Source organism: Alosa pseudoharengus, unplaced genomic scaffold (genome assembly GCF_046254945.1).
Source record: "Alosa pseudoharengus isolate Yale_2024_CS ecotype anadromous, Long Island Sound unplaced genomic scaffold, YU_APseudo_1.1 YU_APseudo_1.1_scf_3, whole genome shotgun sequence".
Classification (NCBI taxonomy): domain Eukaryota; kingdom Metazoa; phylum Chordata; class Actinopteri; order Clupeiformes; family Clupeidae; genus Alosa; species Alosa pseudoharengus.
Genome location: NW_027468718.1, coordinates 29,836,017 through 29,844,690, shown reverse-complemented (window position 1 = coordinate 29,844,690; position 8,674 = coordinate 29,836,017).

Here is an 8,674-nt window from a genome sequence, read left to right as displayed (position 1 = left end):
CAGAAGACATCCCCTCAAATCACCTGCCATTATCGCAGGAAATGAAGATAAAGGCCAAAGTTCAGTCGTATTAAAAACCCAACCCTGGGGTTTAAGGGGGATTTTTATTAGACGAATAAGCCTCGAAAAAAAGAAAACAATCTTGTAAAATATGTCCCTGCTGATGCCACCTGTATGATTTGTCTAGCTTTATTGTCGGTTCAAAGTTTGCCTTCTGTAATGGCTGTTGAGCCAATGCAGCTTTCCGTTTATTACCAAGCAGTGTATTGGTGAAGGACACCTCACTTAATAAACATCCTGTTTTATGGGTTGTTAAATGTCACTGGATACAGAGTCAGTGACTTTTACACTGTCCTCCATCACCTCACGGTCACAGACACTAATGCTCATCCAACCCACAACCACTGGAAGCTACAGTACCAAAAGGGCCAATGAACTAGCAATCATGGAGACTGAAAGATTGTATTTGGGAAAATAATCTGTGTACTTTTGTTACTCATTTAATTGTTACATCTCTTATGTTACAAGAAAACTTTTGCTGTCAATATCAACAACGCCAGGCAGCAGGTTAAATTTAGCTCCACATTGCCCATAATGAACCCATTACCCAGAGTGACATGAGCTAACATTTATGTAATGTCTATACAGTGGCTGTGATGAATGAATGTGAATACAACATTATGGCTCCATAATCACTTAACTCACATTTGAATGATCTGTTTCTGGTCAGTTAATGAAGTACACATTAGCGTACTTGTTATTAAGACATGCGCCATTACAGGCTGACCAGGCCGCCTAATCTTCTAATTGCATTCATATTGACCAGGCGTCCAGTCATGTCAGCCTATCCGTGTAATTTTACAATGCGGGCTAATGCACGGAGGAGACAGTTAATGAAAATCTATGTTCTCATCTTCCAAGATGCTTTAGTGTCTGTTTGCCTGTTTCACCATAGTACCCGCTGTTTAATACCCAATTAACCCATCTCTCTCTCTCTCTCTCTCTCTGTGTGTGTTTCGGTCTGTTTGTGTACGTGTGTATCTTAGTCAGTGTGTGATCATTGATAGCAGTTGATGGCCATAATCCATGTGTTTATGTGCGTGGGTGAGTTTGAGCACATCATGTGAACTGTCCTTTCCCCCTCTTTCTAATGATGACAGTCATATGTCTACATGTCTATAAACCAGCGGCACCATTAAACAATGGAGTCCGCCCTCGTTGCATTTACCGGGAGAGGGTCTGGCTCTCTTTAACGGCAATCGTAAAAAGCAGCAAGCGTTTTACGGCATTATTGTTCTTAAATGGCTAGTAAAACAGTAATGATAAAGGTGAGGACAATATTTTATGGGGACCATTTTTAAGATAATTTACTTGTTATATAAAAGAGTGTTCTCACGATAGGGCTGTCAGAAATTGTTGATGAGTTGTGCTTTTAGTGATCTCAACAGCCAATCTGCAGGATCATTTAGGGACGGTGATAAACGACAAGGGCCATATTAGATTCATATAGTGATAATCCTAAAGCTTCACAACAACGTCTCTGTCAAATTATAATCAAAAGCTGTAAAACAAAAGAAGTGTAATGCCATGCTAATTGCATGAACAAAAGTGATATACAGTAGTGATTCAGCAAAATCGACTGACAATTTACCTAAGAGGTACTGCAAGAGTCACTATGCCATAGTTGTGACCGCAATCTGATAGGATTAAAGAACTCAATTGGAATGGAGTTTATATAATTAAACCAGTTATAGATTTATGTATCCTTAGCCATATTAATACATGTATACTCTATAAATATGCCATGCATGTTTATTAGAGTTAAATGAGCTTCTCTCAGATGTGGTCACTTGAGTGGCCTGTCAATACTCACTCTGATTGACCAGCCTGCTTGTCAAAAGGAATGGGATAGCAGCATCTCATTAATGATATTAGTGTGTGTGTGTGTGTGTGTGTGTGTGTGTGTGTCTGTGTGTGTGTGTGGTGTGTGTGTGGGTTTGTTGCATTGAAGTAAATAAGTGCAAATTGGAAAGACATAAATTAATGACCAGCACCAATGATCAAATATGGCCTTTCAAAAGGAATACATTAATTGATATTAAGTAATTTACAGTATATTCATTCAAAATGTATTGAACAAAAAAGAAGCAACTAACAAATGACTCCTTGTAGAAGGAGATGGACAGGATTCCGAAGAAGACAGATTATAGTCTTTATAGACCTTGTGGTCTCGTTTTTACCGTATTTCTCCATTAAAATAAATGGAATATTAAGGAGTAGTTCATTATTGGACCGGCTTCCTTGGCAGCTTTCATTGCTTGCTGAGATGTCCTCGGCAGATATTGGGACCAATGTGAAGTTCATCGGATGTGGAACAGACGCGTCAGGTTAAAAGGGTTCTCATCGCTCCCCTCTCTAGCTCCCTGTTATCTTGATGGATCAGGCCAGGTATTTATGACACTCTCATAAACATGTCCTCTCACAGTGACCCTCCTCACCCCCCGATGGAATACATACACACACACACACACACACAAACACACACACACACACACAAACACAACTACACGCGCACACACGTAAAACCCTCCGAATAGACAACGGTCGGCCAACAATGACCGCCCCAGTGGGCGGCGCGTGATGCAGGGTCACCTGGTCCTGGTTATGTGCCAGGTGGCCAACGGAGGCTCTGCCCTCCTCGTTCCAGTTCCTGGCGAACCGGTCAGTTACTGTCATCGAAAGCCCTTTTCCCCTCCACCACATTTTCATTGAAACACTGACTGTTTGTTAGTAAACGCAAACAGAGCTATTCAGTGGCACATACACACAGCGTTCATGATCACACAGCTGTAACTTGCAAGACTTGCACACTGAAGTCATTCGTTGATCTCATGTCTTCATTTGAGGTCAGTGTTATTTTCTGAGAACCATTTTCTCTCTCTCCCTCTCTCTTAATCTTTCAAGTTTTCCATCTCTGTCTCTCTCTCTTTCTCTCTCTCTCTCTCTCACTCTCCCCCAGCAGTTCCTTTTCACTCTCTATCTTCTCCAAAGTCTCCAGTGGCAACAGAACAGAGCTGTGGCAGGTGCCACAATGGCGTTCCCGTGGTGATTTAAAGCAACACAGGCCTGTCAGCTCCCTTGTCATTACAGAGTGATATAGTGAGGCCTCACTGCCGCCGTGGCTTGGCCCAGCGCAGATACAGCCCCTGGGTCTGGAGTGACAGACAGAACCAACACCCCAGAACATGCAAATGAATTCGCTTTGGAGGGGCCTGTTAATCAAATCAAATTAAAGAAGTTTGTTGGACTAGCTTTTTGATGTGTTTGACTTCTGCAAAACTGAGTGATGGTAGGCTCACATTTTTTCTTTCTCAAACACATATACACACACACACACAAAATAAATCCCAATTAGACAATTAGAACAAGTTCAAGTATTTTTTTCATGATGTAAATTGCATATCGGTACCACACTTCATTACATTTTGCACTTGTGACTTATTGAATTCTTGGCTTCCTTTAATTTCACAGTTTGTAAACGTAACGAATGAGTTGGTTCTATGAATTTGCCTCCCATAGAAAAACATACCTCAGTACACAGACACAATTCATGAAATAAAATTCAAAAATAGCTAAAAAATACAATCAAGAGTAATAATAATAGAGCTGACATTGATATCTTGATGTAATGTAGATACACTACATGGTACCTGACATTTGATTTTTCTTTTTATGTAGAATTATTTTAGAATATTGGTATTCTTTATAGTAATAACTTATAAGATGACACTAGACTGATACAGAATGGCCATATACACATACACATTCAGACACAAGCTAACATTGTCTTTAAGTATATAGTCTAATGTCTATATTTATGTGTGTGCATATGTGTTTATAAACGTGAATAGGGCCCTTTGTGGGTGTCCTTATATGTTAGTGTGTCCTCATGAGCGTATGTGTGTGTGTGTCTACGTGTGCATGTGTATGTCCCTGTGTCTTTGTGTCTGTATGTGTGTATGTCTTTGTGTCTGTGTGTACCAATGTGCGTTTATCCCTGTGTCTATGTGTGCGTATGTGCGTTTGTCTTTGTGTGTGTGTGTGTGTGTGTGTGTGTGTGTGTGTGCATGTCCCTGCATGTGTGTCCAGTGTGTTTGACCCGCGGTGGCCCGGAGCGTTGGCGCCGGGGCAGAGCCCGGTCCAGCGGCGGCGTGTCCTGCTCCTGACCACTCGCGCGGGGCCACACCCGGCCGTCCCAGCCCCGCTCCGTCCAGCTCCAGTCGTGGGCTCAGACAATCAGGGGCCGCGGCTCCATGTCAGTGAGGCGGGACGACCACACTAGCCAGGGGGTGCATGCCTGCGGGGAGCCCTCTGCAGCCCCACCGTTTATTTGTGTCCTGCTGTCAGGCCTCGCCGCACATTCCATCTCTTTCTCTCTCTCCCTTTCTTTCTCTGTCTCTGCCTCTCTCCATCTCTCTTTTTTCTTTGTATCTCTATTGTCACCCATTTCTGTGACTTTTTGTTTTCTCCCCCTCATCTGTTCTTCCTTTGTGGTTGCTGTTTTTGTTGTTGTTTTGTAACCGCCCCTTCCCTGCCCATTCCCTTAAATTTGTACTGAGGCTGTTTTTATTTCAAATGACAAGCTCTCTCTCTCTCTCTCTCCCTCGCTCTCCCTTCATTTGTTCAAGATTCCCATATGTAGCAGGTGACTTATCTCACATGTTGTACTCATTGCCTGCTGGGCTTCCATTTATGATGGTCACCCTCCACTAATAAAAGATGGAGGCAAGATAATAGGGACAGAAAGTAGCCATCTACCCTCTAACAACTGACCTGGAGCCGGCCTGAAGCTGCATCACCCCATGTCTGTCTATTAGCAACTCTGGCTCTCATATGTAATATATAATCATATTAGTATGTCTCTGTTCACATGTTTTTATTTCATTTGTGCGTTTTAATGATAATTACACAAGGCTGGTTTTGCATTCAGGTTAAGCACGGCCACGCTGTGTGCACCAGTGAGGGCTCCAGTCATTGGCCTGAAAATAAGATATCAGGACTAACAGCTATTCCACTCATACACACCCTCAAGCATGGACACACTGCACACTGTCATACACGCACACACACACAGACACAGTCACACACACATACACACACACACACAGACACACACACATACCAACACAGCGCTACCCTTGGGGAGACATTTTCAACACGCTTGTCTGGTCATAAAGACTAAGTCCTGAAGATCTTCCTATACTTAGGGAGGTAATTGCTGGTGCTAGTCTCCATTCTATATTTTGATTAGTCTATAATTTGGCAGCTCGTCGGCTCCCTGTGGCTGTCAACCGGGCCATGCAGCGTCGGGGTGGAGAGGGACGGCAGTGTTGGGTGGGGAGGCGGGTGTGTGTGTGTGTGTGTGTGTGTGGGGGGGGGGGGGGTGTGGTGGGTAGGGGGTAGTTGGAGCAACAGGGCGGCTGCCATTGTTTCAGTAACTTAAGAGCGGCCGCAACTGCCCCTGCTAGGGAGCTGAAGGAGGGTCAGGCTCCATGAACAGGGGCAGTTCCACCACTGAAGGGCAAACCAGAGCTTCCACCTGCTACTGGCCCCTGCTGTTTGCTTTAAATGGGAGAGTCACACTTTACTCTCTGTGCTCATAGATGGGAGAGTCACTCTTTACTCTCTGTGCTTGTAGATGCTTTACTGTTTGTGTCATTGAAGGAATTTGTATGCAGTTGGATTGGCACAGAAACAAACCATTGGCGAACTTGGATGTCAAGCCAGTTTAGTCTGTGAATGTGTAGGCGCTCTTTTCACATGTGGCCATACATTCACACACACACACACACACATACACACACACACACACACACACACACACACACACACACACACACACACACACACACATTGTTTGTTCTCATCAGTCATTGGCATGTGTATGAAATCTGGTTTTCTGTAGGCAAAGCCGTTGATGGATACCTTACAGCACGACAACTCCAGCCCCTTTAGGTGTACCACTAGGATTGTTCACACTGCAAACTCAGCACACACACACACACACACACACACACACACACACACACAAACACACACACATACACACACACACACACACACACACACACAAACACACACACACCTACTTGGGTTACATTCATTGTCACACACTCTCAAGCCTCTAGCTCCCTCTAATGGTGACGGAGGGAACTGTACATTTGCATAGCTTACTAAAGATCAGTCACATCCTTTTACTCCCAGCCTCACAACTCCACTGTAACTGAAACCTACAGGCCAGAGAGAAGTCAAGGCCTCTCATTAGAGAGCAGTTTACAGTGTCACGTTTCAGTGGGTTCAACAGGATTACACTACCCATAAACCACTGACCCCTCCTGCCACACACACACACACAGAGAAAAGAGAGAGAGAGAGAGAGAGAGAGAGAGAGAGAGAGAGAGAGAGAGAGAGAGAGAGAAATTCATGTACACACAGAGAGACACACACAAAACATGAGTCTCTAATACCCACCAGATCCACTCTCAATTATGATTTCCTTTAGAGCGGGGCTGTTACATGAACCTCTGTCGTGTAAACAGGCATGTCAGCCTCCCAGCTCTTGCCATTTCTGTTCCTGCTGTTTCTTTTGGAAGAAGACACTGAGGAAACAAAGTCCAATGGTCTGCTCTGACAGGGGGAAAGAGACATTTTGTCGAGGGCACATTCTAAGTTGGCAGTCTGGAGGGATAAAGCAATGATACACACACACACACACACACACACACAAATACAAAACTGCAGATATATGCAGATATATCATAGAGACATGCACACACACACACAAACACACACACACACAGACACACACATACAGATTATAGTGGTCCACACACACACAGCACGTCTCTGTTTAATCAGTGCATGCCAGTCGTTGGCAGCATCTTCCTGCCTGTGGCTCACTCCCTTCTCACGGACGTCAGTGTAACTCAGCTCAAGAGTAGCTCTATTAGCATGACCCTGCTGCCATGCCAGGGTAATGAGCAGGCACTCAATAACGCAGCCATGGGAAGCAACCAAAAGTAAACAAAAGGGGCTTGAGTTTTTCCCCCTCCATAATGTCTCCCTGTACGGTGACCAAAACCTGACGCAGATTTGTTTTGCCAGAGTCAGTCATGTGCCGTCTTCTCTCATGTGTTTCTTATGTTCTTTAAGTGTTCTTTATATTTTGACCATGCCAAAGTAATACTGTAACACAAACCACAAAGTCTTTCTCACATAGGCAGTTTTGTGGATGACTATGATATGTTTATCCTGTGGAATTATTAGCAGGCATAAGATGCATATGCACATACTTACTCCATAGTGTTTGTCAATTTCCCTGCTGTGTATATGACTACACTTGATTGACAATGTATTTCTATTTACAGATTTTCAACTTTGGCCAGTCTGGCTACATATACTAGCATGTCCATGGGCTCTAGATACACTAACCAAACACATAGTGCTACCTTGAGGTCAGGGCTCCCTTGAAAAAGAGATGTAAGATCTCAATGGGACTCACCTGGTAAAATAAGGATAAATAAATGAATAAAATAATAAACCATTCCTCCATGACGTCGTCAGACACTACAACGGTCTCGCGGATCCACTTGTGGAACTTAACATTGTTTCACATCTTCCCATCATGTTGCTGCTGGAGCAGATTAAAGAAGGTTTCAGATGGAGAGAGGAGAGGAGAGGAGACAGTCTCGGGCACAGTCTCTGTGGGTTGGGTGCGACGGCGCGCCTGTCTGGCACGTGGTGATGGTGATGGCGCGATGCGGTGTAGCGTGCAGTTATGGCACACATGCACACAGACATGGAGGAGGAGGAGGAGCGGAGGCCTTATCTGTCTCTCTATCTGTGTGATCAGTGGTGTCACGGAGCGGAGCGAGGGAGATGGAGAGGGAGCGTGGAGGAGAGGAAAGAGGGAGCGAGAGTGAGGGCAGGAGGAGAGATGGAAGGAATGACACATGGGGCATTTGTCTGGTGAACGCGGAGTTCTGTTACCAATGAGAGGAGACACGGAAAGAGCGTGAGTGAATAAAAGAAAGGAGAGAGGCAGAGATGGAGAGAGAGAAAGAAAGAGAATGAGAGAAAGAGAGGGAGAGAGGTGTGTGTGTGTGTGTGTGTGTGTGTGTGTGTGCGCGTGTTTGTGTATGTTTGTGTGTGTGTGTATGTGTGTGTGTGTGTCTGTGTGTGTATGTGTGTGTGTGCATTTGTGTGGTGTGTTTGTAAGCATGTTTTTCAAATGTGATCAAATGTGCACTCCACAGTAAATTCAAACAAGTCAATTAGAGAATGCATAACTGAGGAGACAGAGTACTACCTACATAAATAGATTGGTAAATAAATAAAACAGATGATTGTAAAATGAGAAGAAGAACAGAAAGGTAAGAAAGGGGAGGTGTGTCTGAAAGGTCCTCATTGAGAAAGAGAGAGAGAGAGAGTGAAGGAGAGAAAGAGAGAGAGAGAGAGAGAGAGAGAGAGAGAGAGAGAGAGAGAGAATGAGGAGGCAGAAACACATGTGTTATTTATTTGGTGAGTAAACAGAGTTCACAGCAGACATAATCAATAGGAAACTCCAGATTGTAAATAGGCTCCTCTAATAGCCTAAACACTGGGCACTATAGTT